This window comes from Panthera pardus, unplaced genomic scaffold, assembly GCF_024362965.1.
Source record: "Panthera pardus isolate Hobbes unplaced genomic scaffold, ASM2436296v1 HiC_scaffold_18, whole genome shotgun sequence".
NCBI classification, from domain to species: Eukaryota; Metazoa; Chordata; class Mammalia; order Carnivora; family Felidae; genus Panthera; species Panthera pardus.
This window is the reverse complement of record NW_026526743.1, coordinates 22,019,509-22,037,794: the sequence shown is the minus strand read 5'-3', so window position 1 is coordinate 22,037,794 and position 18,286 is coordinate 22,019,509. Positions and strand designations below refer to the sequence as shown.

The window sequence follows — 18,286 nt, the reverse complement described above, 5'->3', positions numbered from 1 at the left end:
TTTTTAAATGAAAATCTTATCATGCCAGTGAATAAATCCGCTAATGCCTTCCCATTTCCTTGAGGACCAACTTCACGCGGCCAATAAGGTTCTTCATGACTCTGACCCTGCCTAGTACTCCAGCTTCAGCTTAAGCCCTTCTCCCTCACTCACCAGTGTTCAGGAGCTCTGTCTTCTTTCTTCCCTGAGAGTATTGAGCTCTTTCCCAACTCTGAGTCTCTGACCCTTGGAAAAATGGAGAATACTCCCTTTTGCAACTGCATATCTTTATGAGGCCAGATTTCCTCACATACTTCACCCAAACCACATATCACAATAGACTGAATGCAAACTCAGATCTCAGAATCCTCTGATATCCTCTCCCCCTACTCTTCACCTGGATCCGTCCCCAGGTCATTTCTGTCATTTCCTCAGGGAAGTTCTCTGCAATCTCTTGTCTGGGTGCCAATCACACACTGGTGATGAACCTCTGCTCTGTCTTCAAAGTCCTTCTTAAAAGTCCAGACATTACACAAATATTAAGACAAAAAATTTGCATGTTTCCTTAATATGAATATGAGTTCCATGATGGTTGGACCATGTTCCGTTCGTATCAGGATCTCTAGGATCGATTCAGGGGTGTTGAACAAACATTTGTTGAGTGAATGAGTGAATGAAAGAATGTTTCTTGTCTCCCCCATTCATTTTAAGATCCATTTGTGCAGGTATTGTGTCTTCATATTTTCATCTCTATCCATGGCATCTTGTCCAGGGTCTGGCTAACTGGTCAAATCCAGAACCTCGATCTCATTAGCACTGCCCTCCCGCCAGCTCCTAGTTCTCTCAGAAGTACTTCAAGGGTAGTAGTGGCAGGGCTGATTCTGAGATCTCTTGAGGAAGCGCTAAAAGAGTAACTCCTCCCGTGCTGCTTATTTGGTAATTAGAGTTCTATGCGGTAGCACCGTGGCAAACACATTTGCTCTGTCCCATTTCTTTCGTGCTGGCAGGGACCATGTTTGTTTGCGTGTCCAGCCTCCCATCAAATTATGTTACATAGTATTTAACAGAATTATCCCCAGCCCCAGAGGAAAATCCCAGTTGGTGTAAATGGTCCCCAAAGCATGGTCTACAGAACCCGTCTCAGACGTTTTGAGGGAGTCCTTTAGGTCAAAGCTATTTGCACGATAATAATAAGACGTCATTTGCTTTTTTCCTAATGCTGACATTTGCTCTGATGGTAAAAAGCAATGGTGAGTGAAACTGCTGGTGCCTTAGCAGGAATCAAGGCAGTGTCACCAAATTGTACTAGGGGACAATGTACTTCACTGCCATATACCCACGGAAAAGAAAGAAATCTATTTGCGAATACCCTGGATAATGTGGTAAGAACTATAATTTTTCTTAAATTTCAACTCTTGAATACATGCCGTTTCATTATTATTCTGGCTGACTGCAGACATGAGAACTACACTAAGTCCCCCTTACTGCTTACCAAAGTACAGTGATGTGGGCATCTCAAGGAAATGCTCTTGGACAACAGTTCGAGCTGTGAGGGGACCCCATTGGCTTCTTTCATGGAACACCGTTTTTCCTTTATTTAATGTCAGACACACTATGGTTATTCAGACTTGGGTACGGGCAGATACCTTCTCAAAAGTGAGCTAAGGAAAACAGTTAACAGTACCCATTGCCAATGATGACAAGCAAGCTTTCAGACTAAAAGTATAATTTTAGAAAAATTGTATTTGCCACCCTGAGCTTGAAAGCTCCCACTGTCTTAACGGAGCATGAAAAATTCTTTGATGGGGCTTCTGATTCCACACTGCACCTAATCTTCGAAAAGCTACCGCTTGGTGAGTTTTAGTATAGTAGCAAAGAAGAGTGTCCAAAGCTAGCTCAGGAGATTTTTAGAACGCTCCTCCCTTTTGCAACTACATTTCTTTATGAGGCCCGATTTCTTTATGTACTTCAACCAAACCACATATTGGCTGCAAACCCAGATCTGAGAATCAGGCTGCCTTCTATGAAGCCAGGCATTGAAAATCTTACAAAAATTAAAAAGAGTACCATTTCTCTCACTTATTTTTTTTTCGTCTGGGAAAATATAGTTATTTTTCAGAACTAGATACTATGTACATCAAGAAACTATGGGTTTATTTTTCTTTTCGAAGTGAATTAATATTTTTAAATTTACCAGTTAAATTTCTAATAACATACGTACCGATACATGTAATCTGCTTAAAAAAAAACAAACAAAAAAAAAAGAACTTGACCACGTCTGATCAGGACCGATCATTGCGTATTTTGCTTACCGGTGATCGCTTTAGCCACAGGCCTACAACGAGGTGTCAAGGGGATCCTACCCAAAGGAAAGGCTGTGTTGCTTCGAAAGCATACAAAGTGTACAAGAAAGGAGAAGTGGCCTCTCTTCCCCTGCCGGCCATCATCGAGTCTTCCTGTGACAGAATGGTGGCAGGCTTCTTGTGGGGACCATGAACTGTTACATGGAAGGGAGAGACGTGAAAGAATGAAAATCCCACAGGTCCTGGGACATGGTTGAACTGTAGGATTAGGCATCCCTGGAGCTGGCTTGTTCCTAGGCTTGTTGGTGTTTGAGACGACAGGGTCTCTCTATTGCTTATGCCATTTGGGTGGGGTTTCCCGTCACCTAATAGCCAAGAGCATTCTGCCACAGGGATACCCCCCACACTTTACACATATAAAGAAACTCACAACCAAGATGAAAAGTCTTTTTCCCCCCCTTTTGATTTTTTGCAGTGCAGAGCTCAAATTCACATCTGCCTCCAAAGTCATTAGTACCGCATGCCCAATCTCTTGGTTTTATATATTGCAGTTTGTATGTGGGCATATGATTTTTCCTCCTCATAGCCCCTCTTACCATCCAAACCAGCAGAAAAATAAATAGCCATATAAAAGAGGTGAATGTTATAGACAACAAGAAACTGCCGGGATCTATGCCGTGCTTCCCCCAAAGAGTCATTTCCGTCTATTAGGCACATAATGCATGTTTTAAAAAAGAACCCGTTGTAAATACATATTTGTTTAGATGGACTGCAGTGCACAGAGAATCTCCTGGGACAGAGGATGTATTTTACAACCTGCCGAAAAAGATCCTGTGAAAGGTAAGATAAGGACAAGCAGAAAGACATAGAACCTCTCGCCCCTCCAGGGCTGAATGGAAGCCCAGTCCCTTGCCCTAGAGGCAAGAGAAGGCCACCTGCATCACTGAAATCCTGAGACAATTCATGCCAACCCTGGGATCTGAGGAGAGGTAGTGAATCAAATCTTCCAACCACGGGGCTCAAGGCAGCTTGCTTTCTTTTTTCTTTCTTCTTTCTTTCTTTCTTTCTTTCTTTCTTTCTTTCTTTCTTTCTTTTCTTTTTTTTTAAGTTTATTTATTTATTTTGAGAGACAGAGAGAGAGCACAAGTGGGAGTGCGGCAGAGAGAAGGAGAGACAGAATCTCAAGCAGGCTCCGCGCCATCAGCACAGAGCCCGATGCATTGGGCTCGAACTGGGCAGAGCCCGGGCTCGAACTCCTGAACTGTGAGATCATGACCTGAGCCGAGATCAAAAGTCGGACGCTTAATGGGTGCCCCGCCAGGCAACATTCTTAACACCCAGCCCTGAGACTCCCGTGAAGCTGGATTGCTTGTCCTGGCTGTGGGGACACGAACAGAGAAGAAATACCCCCACTCATCTGTGGTTGGGTCTAGTTGCTAATTCAAATTCAGAAGAGCTCAGGACCCATTTTTTAAGTGTCAATGAAATGTTCTTATGCCAGACGGGTGCCTTTTGTCACAGCTTTAAATAATAGCTACAGCTGGACCCTGACCGCCTTATATTGGGAAACCCCAGGGAAGGACAATTAGTACCATGTAGAAGGGATCCTGAGAGAAGAAAAAGCAGGGTGCCTGGGAGTGAAGTTCAGCCCCTGAGAAGTGTGGGGTCCTTTTCTGCCTTCATTTTGCGGATGCACTATACTTCTTTCCTCTGCATTTTGTCAGAAAACATCAGCTTCTGGGTACAAATAGAATGCATAAGAGCCACTCCTCTTCCTGTGGCATCACATCAGGAGGACTGGGATGTCGATTTGTCTATTAATTAAGTGATGCTAAGATTGTTCACCTGGTTAAAGCCGTAACTTCCCAGTCTCTCCACTAGAGAAATCATCTTGTGATTTTTATAAGTAGTGAATAATCTGTGGGACAATTTTTAGAAATCATGGAAATATCCTGTTCCCCAGTGGCTTTTCAACCAATGATTTTCGAACAATCCATGACTGAGTCAGTTACTGCATTCCTGGTTGCCAAGTGGTGATTTTTCTAATTTGGTCATTACTTCTACAATTATTAGTTGGTGTTGATATGTAAAATAAGAATGTATCACCATAGACTCCTGGATTCTCTTTTAGTCAGTATGCTATAATCCATTACTGCCTTTATTCTCTTTGAAGCTCAAATTGCCTTCAAATTTGGTCACTAGGAACCCCTTTGGCTTGAGGACTTCCTTGCTTTCTGTCACAAGCTGTTCCACAGTCAGCTTGCCCCTTTCGTCCCAGAGCTGGAATTAGCCATTTCTTCCAGAAACCCTGGTTCCTTGTAGCGGAGAATGGCGTTTGCAAACTAAGATCTGGGTTCGGGTGTGCTCATTGCTACCGGATGGTCATTGCTTCTAGGCCATATCAATGGAAAGAGCTAGAAAACATAGTGTTACTTTTTTACTTCTTTCCTTGTCTTTCTTTAACCAAATCATGACTCCATACGAATCCCTCCAACTCAATTGCAATGCCACAGGTATTTCCCTCACTGTCCTCTAATCCACATTAGCATGTCCTTTCTCGGTGAAAATTCTAGCTCCCAGCAATGCTAATCACACTAATGATATTTGGATGTTCCCCCCTCTTAGTTGCAGTATGCACACAATAATTTCAGAATTACTAATTATTGATAACACAACCAACACCCGCTTGCTAACTGAAGTTCAGGGTACTTTGCAGTGGCCTTCTTCTCTTTGTGATTGTCTTACTGATACGTTTAATGAGAATCCAGCCATGAAGAAGTATTAGAAAAATCTGGATCTGGTCGATGTTTCACAGGATATCTGGCTTGGATGCTTCAAAAGTGTCAATGCTATGGGAGCAAGAAAATAAAAGCGTGGGGGAACAGTTATAAGTAAGAGGAGACAAAAGAGACATGGGCCAAAGGCACATGTGAGATCTTTGATTGGATCCTGAAAGAAAAAAAAAGAGCCATAGGTGTATTTATAGGACAAATGGATAAATATAAATATGGACTGTATATTACCTAATATTACTGCATTCGTATTAAATGCCTTGGGGGTGAGAATGGTGCTGTGGCTACATGTTACATTTATGGAACAAGGCCTCATTGGGTAGACACTTCTGAGTCCTCAGTAATACTTATTGTTCCATCGTCCTTTTAAAGATACAGATGACAAGGAATAAAGAAAGATAATTTCAAGTTTATTTATAACTCACAGGTGTGTACTTTTGATGTTTTATCCTAAACTCTGTCTAATCTACTTCTTAAACCATCCACTAATTTTACTATGCTTTTCATTTCTAGATGCTCTATCAATGTTTTTAATCCATGTGTTCTGTTTTCAAACATATATATATATATATATATATATTTCAACTATATATATATATATTTCAACTATATATATATATATTTCAACTATATATATATATATATATATATATATATATATATGTTATTTATTTATTTTGGGAGAGAGAAAGACAGTGTGAGTGGGGTGGAGGCTCAGAGAGAGGGAGAGAGAATCCCAAGAATCCCAAGCAGGCTCCACACTGTCAGCACAAACCCGAGGTGGGGATGAATCCCCCAAACTGTGAGATCATGACCTGAGCTGAAATTGAGAATCAGACACTTAACTGGCTGAGTCACCCAGGGGCCCTGAAGATTTCTTTACTTAAGCTCAGCTTTGTGTATATATATTTAGGTAGATTCATTTATTTTGAGAGAGATAGAGTGCAAGCAGGGTAGGGGCAGAGAGAGAGGGAGAATCTCAAGCAGGGGTCCTCACTGTCAGAGCAGAGCCCGATGCAGGGCTCAGACTCACGAATTGTGAGCCAAAGTCGGATGCTTAACTGACTGAGCCACCCAGGTGCCCCAAGCTGACAGAGGCTGCATGAGTGACACGGTGAATAAAGCTGGGTGTGACACACACCAGTTATCCTGAAACCCTCAGGCTTAGCATAGCTGTTCTTTTTCTACTTTGGTAGCCACCTGGGTATCACGTGTTTAATTCTACTCTCACGTAGAAGCGTCATGCAAAGTTAATGCCACGCGGCACCTGCCTCCAGGGCCTGAAGAGCGAGCTTATGGTGAAGAAGGGTGTGTCCATCCAAAGGGCAGCTGCCATTTGTGAAATATTATCAGATCTCCATAGCTTTCAAAATGAAAGTGGAGTTCAGATCTTTACGTGAAATCTCTTGATTCTAGAGTATTGGCACTAAGAAAGAATTCAAACTTTGAAAACACTTTTCAGTCAAACAAAATACATATATATGCTTGTGGCATCAGTTTCTACCAAACATAATCTGATGACCGCTTTCTCGGAATTGCTAGTTACATAACTTTTCTGAAGAGGAAAACTGTTCTATGAAACAATAACAGATATTTGCACCCCTCTTAATACCCCTTTGTCACAAATGGCACATTTCCCCTGTGGCAAAAAGCAGATTCTAAACGGTGGCACTTTTGTCGGTCTTTATTTACTTTTCAATACAGAGAATCTCTTGATTCTAAAGGCGTGTTTTCCTTTAAGGAAAATGACAAAGAATAAAATTAATTGGAAACAGACGTTGCTTGACCCCCAAGTTCTGAAAACAGACGGAAAACTCAAGGTCAACATTGAAACTCCAAGTTTAATTTATTCTCTTGTTTTTCTTCTTTCTCCCTCGCCAGAACATTCTATATTTTGTTAGCTTCTGTCAGAGAAATATAGCTTCATTTTGATGTGCTTCCTTCGTAGGGGGTAAGTAACTGTGCTTCTGAGGAGGTCATTGCACAGAGATACACCTGCTTACCTGTCTGCTATTGCATCATGAGGGCTGCCTGGGCATTGTTTTCTGAGTGATAGGCGACCCAAGTTGTTCCTGAATTTGAGGGACAAGCATTCCTCTAAGAAGACAGCTATTCAGTCACAGCTTACCAATGCTTGGGTGGTGCTTAGGGTTCATGTCTGTCCACTTGTCCCCGACTGTAGGAGGGAAGGAAGGAGGCAGTGACAGCATGGACAGACCATATTGATATTGTTGTGCCACTTTCATTCTTCATGGGTCAAGAGGAAGCGGAGAGCTCCAGATGGCCACCCACTTGACCCATCTAGCCTCTCAGATGTGATACTGACACTGCTTGTCCTTCTGAATGTCTGCTTTGGGACAGTGCCTCTGATATGTTTTGTCTTTCCTAATAACCAAGTGTGGGCTCATCATTTATCAATCTGCTATGCAATTTGGAAGTTTCACCATGTTTCCAGCCTGAACTGTCCCTCCAGGCTGAGGGTTTCATAATCTCCTTTCCGGCAAAAGTCTTTTATCGGCGACATTGAATGCTTGAGTTCTCTGAGGACCTTTACCCATGGCCTCTGTGGTCAATTGGCTTGTGGGATCTGCTACTCTGTGAAATGGCTGTGTGGATCCTAAGGGTTGGTGAAGGGTATGTCTTTAAATGTGTGCCTTCTCTTCTCATTATGACCTTCCATAGGAAACTTCTTCAACAAGGATGAAGTTGATGATGAGGGAGACACCTCCGGCTGTCAGTCTGTCCACCCTCTCATACCATCATTCTCATAATTCAGCCAGAGTGAGCGTTCTAAGACAAAACATCTGATCACATCATGACCATGGTGAAACCCTTTGCTGACTTCATGACATAGCAAACAAAAGCCAAAACTTATAGCATAGCACTGAAAAGCCTTCAGAATCTGTTCTTTACCAAATTTACCAAAATTTTCTCTTGGAACGATGCCTCCATTCAGGGCGCATCAAACTCTTTCACGTACCCCAGGTAGAAGTAGCATATTGGATGAGAGGTCTCAGTTCATCTTATGAAAGGTAACTATATATACCCAAGAACATAGCTTCATAACCCATAAAGCAAAAATAATGGAAATATAGAAATAATGTAATAAATCCAGATATTTGCCTGACTTCTCTCAGAATTCAATAAATTAAGAACACACAGACTAAAATAAAAATGAGAGCCAATTGTACACCTTAAACTTACACGACACTGTATGTCAATTATATCTTAATAAATCTAGGGGAAAATAAAGTTGAGTACTGTTATCAAATATTTGAATAATTAATAATAAGTCTGACAATATATATGTTTGTATATATGCACACACTTTGTCTAAGCACATAGAAAAACTCACATTAGTGTCAAACACACATGAAATATTTACAAAAGTTACCATGCATTAAGCCACAAGGAAAATTTCTATAAATTCCTCAAATCAGAAATGCTGTGGATCATAAAAACAGATCACATTAAAAGTCGAGATTTCTAAAATAATCCTTGAGTTAAAAAGGAGATAAAATCAAAATAATAAATTCACAATAAAAATAAGTCACACAAATATTTTTTAAAGAAATTAGAGAAAACTATACGAATTTTAAGTGTATAGGGGCACCTGGGTGGCTCAGGTGGTTAAGTGTCCGACTTCGGCTCAGGTCGTGATCTCACAGTCCATGAGTTCGAGCCCCGCATCAAGCTCTGTGCTGACAGCTCAGATCCTGGAGCTTGCTTTGGATTCTGTTTCTCCGACTCTCTCTGGCCCTCCCCCCATTCACATTCTGTCTCTCTCACTGTCTCTCAAAAATAAATAATAAAGATTAAAAAATGTAAAAAATGAATTTTAAGTGTATGAACTAGAAAATTAAAATGGTTGAAATTAAATAAACCAAATATGTAACTCAAGAAGCTGGAAAGATAGCAGTATAAACCTAAACAAATTAGGAAAACATTGATGACAGTAACAAATACAAAATTTATGAAATTTAAAGAAACAAAAAGCATCATTAGCTTTAATATCTTTCTCTTTTAAAAGACAAAAAAAATGTCTGTCCAGTATGGTCAAAATTAATATGTGTAAGGTAGATGATAAGAGAAACAAGGAAAGAATATAATTTCTTTTGAAGATATTATAGAATTAAGTGAATATTATTATATTCTAAAATGTAGCCAAAATCGAACATTTTCTAGTCAATACAAATCAGTAAGATTGATTCAAGTGGACCACCTTAGAAAAGCAGAATTTGTAGGAGATTTTTTTTTTAATAGCAAAGGAAAAAGATAACAGCTTTCCTAAAAATGTCACCAGACCTATACCATCTATAGATAAGTTGTACTAAAACTCTAATAAAACAGATAATTCTTATATTTCACAGTAAACCTTCCCAACTCATTCTGTAATGATAATATTTCCCTGTCACTAAAAGAAGATAAAAGTAGCATAAAAAGGAAAACTAATTTTTTTAAATGCATGAGCATAGATACAAAAACTCAAAATAAGACATAATCATGAAACTCGTTACTAAGTTGAGCTTCTCTTGGGAACGGAAGGACAGTTACACCTTCAGAAATCTATCTCTGCAATCAATAAAATTAATAGATTTAAAAAGACATGCCATATGAATAGGCCTTAAGTAAAATTAATCTCTCATTCATGATTTTAAAAACCCATAGTAAACTAAGAAAGGGGGAAAAAAAACCTTAACACAATTAAAAGGTTAAGAAACACAAATCAATGATGTAAAGTTCGGAATATTTTATTTGGTTTTCTTAAGAAACTGGATAAGATACTCGCTGAAGTCTTAGCCACTAAATACAAAACTGAAATTAAGGGAGTAGATAAAACATTGTAACAGAAAAAATCTGTTACCACTTATAATTAATAAGTTTACATATCCGACAAATTTAGGTAAATTCCTTGGAATTATTATTTGAAGGTAGCTGGATACAAGATAAATATATAAAAAGAGAATTTCTAAACAACAACAAGAACAGCTAGGAAATACGCAGTGAAAATATCCCATTGCATAGCTACAAGACACATACAACATCCAGGAAAAAAGCTAACAGGACATGTGCAGGACTTGTAAAAACAAAACTATACATGCTTACAAAGGAGAGAACATTAACTGAAGAGTCCTCAGAGCTAGGAAGATAATGCAATAATAATGCAAACTTGTCAAGTCTCCCCACATTAATTGTCTATTCAATACTCAGTGCTCTCCTTTCTCGGGCTGGGGACTTCTTCCCCAGGAGGCAAAGACTGAGACAAGGATTTGCCTGCAGGGAGTTTATTTTAGGAAATAATCCAGCAGTATCTGGAACAAAGAGGGTTGCTGAGGTGTGTTATTGGGACACAATATGTCTGATACATCTCCCAATTCAATCCCAGTAACAGATTTTTAAAGAAAGGTGACAAGCAGATTCTGAGAGCATATGGGAGAGACATTACTGAAGAATCATGAGGACAATTTTGAAAAAAGAAGACTGATGTGGGAGAACTAATTTCCCCACCAAATTTCCACCCTTAATCTAAGAGTATGGCAGTCACAGCCACGTGATCTTACAGAAGAAAGAGCTCAATGGCATAAACTGAAGCGGGAAGAAATAGAACCATGTGAGGATTTAGTTTATGACAAAGGCAGCACTGTGGTTGGAAGAGGAAAGACTAGACCAATCACCCAATGATGAAGATAGTCAGCGATTCATTTGAAAAAAAAAAATTAGACCTGTTTCATAATATACAAAATTTCAACATAGGTTTAAAAGTTCATAAACACAATTAAAGGAAAATAATCTTACAGTATAGAAAGTACTCCTAAATATTTGTTCAGGGCCTCTGAACAAATACGTGAACATATTTGGCTGCGTTAAAACAAACAAAATCTTCTGCAGAAAAGACAAATGATATATTGGGAGCAATATTTACAATAATTTATTTCAAAGCATTCCTATTTTGAGGCCACATGGGTGGCTCAGTCGGTTAAGCACCTGACTCTCAATTGCAACTCAGGTCATGATCAAAGCCCTGAGTTTGGGTCTGCACTGGGCATGGAACCTGCTTGAGATCCTCTCTCTCTCCCTCTCCCTCCGTCCTCTCTCTGCTTGAGCTCTCTTTCCCTTTCAAAAAATGAAACAAAACAAGATTGTCTGTTTTTATACCTTATAATGGCAAAATTTTAAACAACTAGTATATCCTGAGCAGGCAAGGATATAAAAAATACACCATGACATCTACCATTTGATAAAGGCATCTGAGTTTAAAGTGTTCACGCCCTTCAAGCAATCAATCCTAATTTTAGAAATGTAGTTTACAGAAGCACTTCCATGAATGTTCAAAGACTTACATACAAGATTCTATATCAAAGTCTTATTTGTAATAATGAAAAAAATAGAAGTGCCTTAAATGTTTTATAATAAATTATGGCATGCCCATGCTATGGAATATTAAACAGCTGTTAAACAAATAATGAGTATTGGTTTTGAAATATCTGGCTAATGAATCAAGTAACAAAAATCAGGATACAGGGTAATATGTATGATACATCTTTACTTATGTGAAAATCCTATTATATATTTAATACATAATTAACATGATATATAATATGTATTATATTTATATTATATCACACATATATATTATATATGTTTATGGAAAGGGGTAGACAAGATGACTGGAAAGATGTACATCTAATTGTTCCATAATTTGGGAGGGACACGGAAGTGGGGTTAAGTATATTTGGGGACTTACACATTTATTCTATGTACTTCGGTGATGTTTAATTTTTAGTTATAGTTTTATGTTGATATAGTCATGACATAAAATTGAAAAAATGAATGTATGCAATTTTACAAATAAATATCACTTTCTTCCCTCCTTTACTGAATAAATGCTGAAAAATATTTGAATACACCAGTGCAAAGGGGCCTTGCCGAGGGCACCTCCGTGTCTCCATCCGATCTGCTCACATTGGACTGTCTCCAGGTGGGGCGGGAGAGGTCTATGAGGACAGGCCTGAGCCTCAGGGGCATCTGGGCTTCTGCAGCCACAAATACATGGGGACATATGTGCTCAGCAGCCCAGGGTGACCCAACTCCAGGCATGCTGGGAATGCAGGGAGGCACTATAGTGGAAAACATCTTTCTGTTGACTCAGGACAAGCAGAACATTCCAGGAATCCTGTGACAAGGTGCCCCTACTCACCACTAAGCCCCCAGCCTCTCTGGAAAGGCAATGCTGGCATAACCTTTGGTGCTATCCACAGCATGGCTGGCAGCCAGCTGAGTGGAGATCAGTGACAGCGTTTGGACTGGCATTTTGGAAGATCGTCCCGCCTCACGCAGACCCCCTGACTTGGAGCTCCATGCCGTCCCCGGGGCCTCCAGCAGGGCATGCTGAGGCAGTCGGCTATTCTTCACATCCTGTGCTGTTAAAGGAGCTGGGATGCGATTGTTTGACAGAGCATCAAGCGGCATATTGCATTTTCTGAGCGCTTGAAACATTACCTGTCTTTTTCGAGGGCACACCAGGTCCCCATGCCCATGCGTCGGTACTCGAGTGCAGGATGGTCTCAGGGACCTTGGAGGTATTGCTTTCCCATTTTCTTCAGCGGCTTGGCGATCCTAGCAGTCACGCTTCATAATGAGCTCGGTCAACAGAATGAATGAAACCATATTTCTGACCTTAACACCTATCCGAGGCTTCCCTCAATTTTCCTCTCCACTTATTGAGCAATAGTAAGTCTTTCTATTTGCTCCCAGTATAAATAGAAATATACCTTGCTACACTGAAACTTCCTGCAAAAGCTCACTAATAAGGCATTTATAAACTGATGAGCTGCGGTGCTGGACTCTCTAAATCCCATGGTCTTGGATGCGTGAATTCTGCCCATTGCTCTTGAACATTCAGGCGCACAGCATGATGTCACGGCAGTCAGAGGCCCCTTGAGACCAACAGCGCATCTAGACATCACCACTGGCAGAGTCTTGGGCTCCTGTAAATCATGTAGCCTTTCTCAGTCTCTTATGAAGGTGGGGATACTAATTCCCACTTTGCATGGCTAGTGTTCAGATGGTAGCATTCAGAAGGGGCCAGCAATACCTGGCCTTTTATAAGACCCAGTAAATGATGGCCATTATGGTATTACTCTGAGGGCTGGTAATTGAACCATTGGACATGCTCCCATGGTCTAGCTCAAGGCACTGGGAAGGAAGACCCAAACAATCTGAGAGCATGATTTTGCCTCCAAAGCACATCAAGAGGTGCTTCTAAAAGCGGAGGAATGTTCTGGGTTCTGGTCCAGTGAACTTGTACAGCTGGAGGTTTTCAAGTTCTTATACACCCCCACAAAACAACTCACACACACACACACACACACACACACACACACACACACACACACCTTGTCTATGAGAACCATATGCTTTCTTATATTAGCATCATTAATGTAAGATTTTATTGAAAATAAACCTTTTTCCCCAAATCTTTTCTTTTGGGGGGAAGGACAGAGTGAAGTTGTCCTTGAGGATACAGTCTGCTGCTACCTCACACCTCTGACCTTGTGCTGAGGGCCAAGGTGGACAGGCAATGAGGTGCCTAGGGAATGCATCTACAGGGGATCTGCAGAATGGCAGGTGCCTGAATGCAGGGTCTAGGAGAACCAGAAGACTTTTCCATGTCCTAGTGAAGAAGCTGAGATATTCAGTGCATCTCTTTGATTTTCCACATTTTTTATGTAGTATCTGTAGTATCTTTGGAAGGCACAAACCACTCAACTGATTTCACATTTATTCTTGGTGTTCTGAATGTGAAGTAACCTGTTCTTTTCTAATTATCTGAGTCTTTAAAACACTTACAAGCTCTCTGGCCTCCTCTCTGATGTATCTTCCCTACTGTTGCTCCTTGCTCTGACTTAGAGTACATTCTCTTGCACTTAACAGCCCATTTGGTAGATGTGGTCTTAGTAAGGGACATTTGAGACAGAAAACATATCCCTCCCCGGCCTTGCTTAAGCAAAAATGGAGGTTATGGAAGGTTGTAGGGTATTTCTCTGAAAACATGGGTAGGAAATGTCCCTGGACAGCAGGAGGGGTGGAATCCAGAAATATAGCTGCCTTTTCTCTGGGACCTCTGGTCTTGTATTCATTTCAGCCTCTCTCTGCACATCTGTATTCTCTCTCTCTTTCTCTTTCTCTTTCTCCTTCTCTTTCTCTTTCTCTTTCTCTTTCTCTTTCTCTTTCTCTTTCTCCTTCTCTTTCTCGTATCTTATGATATTACCCTCTCTGGGTTGACTGTCACTGCATCAGGGGAAATTTCCTATCTAATCAACAGTCAAAAAGGGAAAAATGCAGTCTGGTTTCTCTAACTATCTGAAGGTCACTTTCTACTCGGACTAGCACCCAGTAGGTGCTCCATAAGATTGATTGATTGACTGATTATATACTGCACATGAGGCTTGGAAGTTCCTACAGTGTGAGAATAGCTTTCAAATTGTCACTTGTCCCATCTAAGAATAAATGTCAGATGATCCAGGCTGAATCGAGTGTTGGATTCATTTATTTTACTTTCTGTAGACCTTCTGGGTGAAAGGCAGGCTCATAAAACATGTGTATGAGCTGGAAAAAGCTGGGGTACTTGCAAGGATGAATTGTAAAGTGTAATTGAACAACATCACTTATGTGTGGCATCGGGCTCTTGGTGGGATGCAGTGGGCACCAAGCTGGTGTGCATTTTGCTGCCTTGGCAATCGTAGGCCCTTTAAGAAACGCTATTTCTTCCCGGCTAAGACCCGAGACACAGGAAAGAAGTGAACGGTCTTTCTTAATCAGCAAAAGTGCCCACACATCTCCCAAACCGATCGCCTCTTCCTTCCCTGGCTCCTCTGAGATTGTGGAGAAGGATAGAAAAGGCAAGAGGCAAGAAACAGGGAACCGCAGAGGGGAAGACAGGGCCTGAGAAGCATCGGCAAAGGGATGGGTTTACATGCCACCTTCTGTCCCCGACCCGGGAGGCCGGGCGATGTCAGGCCCCCACATGGGCCACAGCCCTGGTCCTCCTGGGCCCGCGGCCCTATTGCACTGTCACGTCACCCTAACCTGATGTCGTCGCAGCCCCCGCTCACCCAAACATCAGTCCAGATACACGACACCAGGCCATGGTGGCATCCGATGGCTGGTTAGATTAATGATGTGCTTGCTTCCCTTTTGGAAACCCCAGAGGAAATATCTGCAGATTTAATTCTCGCTTAAAGGTGGGAGTGTGGGTTTGAATCTTGTATCAGGTATCACCCCCTTCCTGCTCAGCACATCTTCGGAAAGGTCAACGCTGGGAAAGATTGGAGTGTCGGCGTCTTCTCCCTGGTGCTGTATAAAGACTTCTGACCTTTCCGTGGGCCTAATTCCTTCCCTTCCGCCCCTCCTAAGGCTCCCCCTCCCCCCCCTCTCAGCACTATTATTTATTGAAGTGTAAAAGATGTTGTGCGCACACATAGTCTAAATTTTAAAAAAATGACTTATCAAAAATGGCACATGTACTACTCCTCAAAACTGTCAAGGTCATCAAAATCAAGGAAAGTTTGAGAAATTGCCGCAACTCAGAGCCAAAGGAGACGTGACAATTGAATGTAATGTGGGGTCCTGGATGGGGTCCCGGAACAGACAAAGGACATTAGGTAAAACGCTAACAAAATCTGAATAAAGCATGGATAGTCAATGATGATGTATCGATACATTGATACATACAATGATGATGTTCACTGAGAGTAACAAATGGACCACACTCATTTAAGATTTAATCATAAGGGAAACTGCATGAATGAGAATTTGGTTTTACCTTCTTAATTTTTCTTTTCTTTCCCTTTCTTTCTTTCTTTCTTTCTTTCTTTCTTTCTTTCTTTCTCTTTCTTTCTTTCTTTCTTTTGTAAATCTAAAACAGTTTTACAAAGCAACGTCTATTCTAAAAATGAAACACCAAAAACAAATACCAAACACCAAAAATGGTGCATGCTAAAATCACAATTCAGCTGGACCTTCACAAAGTATCACGTTGGCCACCGTGGCTGAAAAGGCCAGAGCGGGTGGGGGCTTGATTAGCTAGTCCTTCTTGGTAACTAGGGGGTGACTGAGCAAGGAGCTCATTACGCAAATTCATTTGGGGGCTTGCTTGAAAAGCTGGAAATTAACCATTGAGGATGACTCCATATGGTTAGTTTCATTAACCTGTTAAGTTCCAGACAGAAAGCATTGCAAAAACAATGCCCCAAAGGAAGACACTCTAGAATGTGCTGGGGAGGAGGGGTGGCTGCCAGCAGAGGGGAGGCTGAAGTCCCTGGAAATGAGCGATGCTACTGTGCATGCTGGCTGGGCGGAGCCTGTGTTTTCCCAGCCAGCCCCAGGGAGGCAGACCCAGGAGTCTGGGTGGCCCTAGGGCATCTGAACTACCCAACCCAAATTTATGCATTTGGGACACCAGGGAGGGTCATGAGGGAACCTTCTTTCATTTATGGCCTTTGAATATTATATCTGAATACTTCACTGGCCACGGGAAATGAATGGGCTTTGTTCTTGCTGTGGCGGCTCAGCCGGGCAGTTCCAGGGGGCCACGCCGCCGGTCAGCTCCTCGGAAGCCCGGCTTCCGAACTCCTCCCCTCCGTGTCTTTTCTCTCTCGTTGACATTCCAGCCCTTGAAACAAGGTCTTGGTTCCTTTCTCATTTCAGGATTTCGTTTTGGGGGAGCCGGAACACCTGTCCGCTGATCGCCTGCCACTCCGCATCTGGGCCCGGCTGACAGGCTTGTCTGCTTTGACTAATGATGTGATTGATGGACAAAATAAGGAAGAACATACAAAAAAACATTTCTGTCTGGTCTGGTGTGTCAGCAAGCCTTCATCAAGTGGCTGCTGAAGGTATATTTTGCTGCATGCCTCATTACACAGTAATGGCATTCCCAGGCAAAGCTGTTTCTTTTCATGACACAAGACAGCAGGCAGCTTTATGGGCGCTGGGCCCACCGAGCCCGGAGGATGGGGAGGCACACTAAAGAGCGGTCATTTCCAAAAGTGCCTCAAGTTGCTTTTTTGTTGTCATGAATTTAATATGAATCAACACAATATGAAATGGGCATGAGGGATTTTAGTGACTAGTGATTTTTTAAGACTGCTGTCTAAACAGCCATCAAGAAGAAAGGGGAGGGTAAAGTCACCACATTTTCCTTCTCCAAACCTGTTGCAAAAAGGAGTCATCTGTCAATTTTATTGCATTAAAAAAGTACACAGAAGCATATAGTCCAAACAAATGTCTTCTTTCAGGCTAAACATGTGGAAAATGCCACAGAGCTGATGCCAGGATCATCTCACTCAGCAAACCGAGTATTCATAACCTCGCTCCGATGGCCTGCTGTGGATGGGGTGACATTCATGAGAATTACACATGCCACGCTGTCGCCTCTTTGTGCATATAATAATGATCTGAAAATCAGTTCTGGCTGGAACACGAGGGAGGCAAAGAACTGCTTCACTCGGATAACAAGACACGTGTGAGTTAGAGATCATGCTTAAAAACCAGAGAGAAAGTGGGGAAGTTCTTGGCCTGATTTTTTCCCCTTCTCTTTCTTTATTGGGCCACAGAATTCCTACTTTATTTTTTGTAAAGTATTTGAATTCTCCTTGATATTTATTTTTCTTCCTTCTTTCCTTCCTTCTTTCCTTCCTTCCCTCCCTCCCTCCTTTCCTTCCTTTCTTCCTTCCTTCCCTCCCTGCCTCCTTTCCTTCCTTCCTTCCTTCCTTCCTTCCTTCCTTCCATTTTTTTCTCTTTCTCTCTCTCTCTCTCTTTTCCTTCCTTCCTTCCTTCCTTCCTTCCTTCCTTCCTTCCATTTCTCTCTCTCTCTCTCTCCCTTCCTTCCTTCCTTCCTTCCTCCCTCCCTTCCTTTCTTCCTTTCTTCCAGCAAATTTTCTTTGCCAAGGTATTTTATTACACACGTTCCACTCCTTTCTTTAACACGTTGGACTGTCTCCAAAGAGAAATGCTTCAAATGAAGTTTCATTTTAAAAACACTTTTTTATTTTTTCTTGCTACCATGATGAGCCTTCAGTGGTGGGTTATTGTGAATAATATGTGATTTTAACGAGTTGAGATTAGACAAAACTCTCTTCCTATAATAAATACTAGATAATAAATTAGAAAATGTATATGAGATCTTTATTCCTATTTAAAAAGAAAGAA

General features: G+C 41.3%; 1 long non-coding RNA gene across 1 annotated transcript in view; it reads left to right on the top strand.

The window, feature by feature from the left end:
- Positions 1–17,779, top strand: part of LOC109251574 (uncharacterized) — a 115,350-nt gene extending 97,571 nt beyond the window's left edge. The window contains exons 2-3 of the long non-coding RNA XR_002073583.2: positions 16,784–16,971; positions 17,374–17,779. This is a non-coding gene — a long non-coding RNA (uncharacterized LOC109251574). The remainder of the gene's footprint in view (positions 1–16,783; positions 16,972–17,373) is intronic.
- The last annotated feature ends 507 nt before the right edge of the window (positions 17,780–18,286 follow it).